Source organism: Macrobrachium nipponense, chromosome 23 (assembly GCF_015104395.2).
Source record: "Macrobrachium nipponense isolate FS-2020 chromosome 23, ASM1510439v2, whole genome shotgun sequence".
Taxonomy (NCBI): domain Eukaryota; kingdom Metazoa; phylum Arthropoda; class Malacostraca; order Decapoda; family Palaemonidae; genus Macrobrachium; species Macrobrachium nipponense.
The window spans coordinates 16,412,258-16,414,733 of NC_061090.1; positions in this window are offsets into that span (position 1 = coordinate 16,412,258).

A 2,476-nucleotide genomic window follows, 5' to 3' on the forward strand; every position below is an offset into this window, starting at 1 on the left:
AAAGAGCTGCGCCGTGTTGCCAGGACGTTTTTCAGCTGTTTCCTACTCTCTCTCTCTCTCTCTCTCTCTCTCTCTCTTTATTCTTTACCAAGGGTCCGGTGGTCGAAGTCACTATGTACCGTTGTTTCTAGGCCAGACCAGGTATTGAATTGAATTGAATATAGAGTTTAGGCCAATGACCAGCACTGGGACCTAAGTTCTGAAACGGAAACGGACAGTAAAAGGTTTGAAAGGTGTAACAGGAGGAAAACCTCAAAGCAGTTGCATTATGAATCTACTGTTAGGAGAGGGTGGAAAGTAAAAGGAAGAATGAGAATATGAAAAGAGGTACAGTAAAAGGAACGAAAGGGGTTGCGGCTAGGGGCCGAAGGCACGCTGCAAAGAGCCTAGGCCAGGTATTGTCGGGACGTTTTTCATCTGTTTCCAACTCTATCTCTCTCTCTCTCTCTCTCGACTGCCTGGTGGTCGGAGTCACTGTGTATCGTTGATTGTAGGCCAAACCCAGGTTCGAATCCTGGCTGGAGTAGAGGGACTCATTCATTTTAATTCCTTTTAAGTGTATGTTGCTCTCAAGGTATACTGAACTCGACATTAAAAAGTATTTTTGAATATTGGCTTGATATTTGTGAATATGCGTACATATAATATCTTGGCTTCAATTCCTGAAAAAGTTCACGAGAAGACAGAAAAAAAGGACTGCCACATTCACAAGCTAACTGCTGAATATTGGATGAGATTCCTGAGCAGGAAACCTCCTTAGAAGGAGTTAGCTCCGAACCTCTTGCCCTCCTTCTGTGTCCTAGTTTCCTGTTCCGGATATCTGTTCCTGTCTAACCGTGATGGACAGCTGAGTCCCAATCCTTCTAACGCAAGCTGAGGTTAGTCTCTGTGAACTTTTCCACTGCTTCTGTTTTTCCTTATGCACATAACCACAAATTTGCTTATATCTGTGTTTCTTCTCTAAATTTGATGTTCGTCCGTAGTCCTGGATTCAATAAAGGCGCGCGTGAAGAAGAGTATGAGAGAAAAGATACAGAAAAATGCTGTGAAGAAGAAGAAGAAGAAAAGAAGAAGAAGAAGAAGAAGAAGAAGAAGAGATCACTTCGACAATATTGCGGCGTCATGTGGTTCATTTTTCTTTTAGAGAAATGGACAGTTTTTTAAATCTTTTTTTTTTACTAATAACTCCACCAGTTTACTCTGTCAGAGAGAGAGAGAGAGAGAGAGAGAGAGAGAGAGAGAGAGGAGAGAGAGAGTCTTTTATCTTAAAACCGTAAACAATTCCGAGGACCATCATCACTCGAGGACATAATGATCTTTTCGGAGCCACAGTTGGAGGCCCCGGCCGGGAATGACTCCCTTTTCAAACTTTCATTCCATCTTTCTTATGAAATTCCCCCACCAGGCGTTAGGGTTAAGGAAGGAAGGAAGGAAGGAAGGAGAGAGAGAGAGAGAGAGAGAGAGAGAGAGAGAGAATAATTAAGTTTTACATAAGAGCAGCTCATTAGTTTCTGAATTATGAGCAGAACTTTTGCAAAGAAACTCGACGGAGACTCGAGGTTCCAATTCTACCTCACAATGACCGGGATATTAATAAAGTACTACAGAATATTCGTACAACGGAGTTTTTGTTTACACACAATTGGTTCGTAAAAGCTTTCCTGGTTCCTCATTATGATTTGCCTTTTAATGAACTCAACACACAATGTTGCCAGTATGAATCATGTTGCTAACAACATAAAACACGACATTGAAAGCATATTCTCCGCTATTTTCAGTCAGCGATGACATCAGTTGAAAACTCGTCATCATCATAGCTTGCTTTGAAAATCTTTATATTTCTCATACATTACAATATATGCTTCTGTGCCACTGAAATATGTTATTTTTTTTATAGCTTCACGATTATCTAGATGGTTTTAAAATAAAAAAAAAATACGATGTTTATTTTTTTATATGCCATTTCAGGAACCTGTCAACTCGACGCGTCTAAGCTGAGGTCTATACTCTGTTTTTTTCCATCTGTCCATCCGCCTGTGGTGTTTTTGTATGGTAACACTGCGTCCTGGGCTTTAAATAGTTACGCTATGTGTAAGTTTTAGGTAAATAAAAGGATATCTGGGTGTACATTTGCTACTGAAAAGTGTTTTAATAATTTACTGTATACGAATTACACCGTTAATATTCGAAATAGGATATTGTTATTATTGTTGAATGTAAGCTGAATGTAACTATCTAAAGCCCTGGACGCAGTGTTACCATACGCAAACACCACAGGCGGATGGACAGATGGAAAAAAACCGAGTGTAGTTAAACGGACACAGTTACCTACGAACCCAGCTACCCTGAACAGGAGAGAAAGACACAATGGAATAGAAATATGCATCATACAATGTATTTTTCCATGGAAAATATTTGGCGAACTTCTTTAAATAATGAACATCTCTACACAACCAACTATACAGTAAATACATTC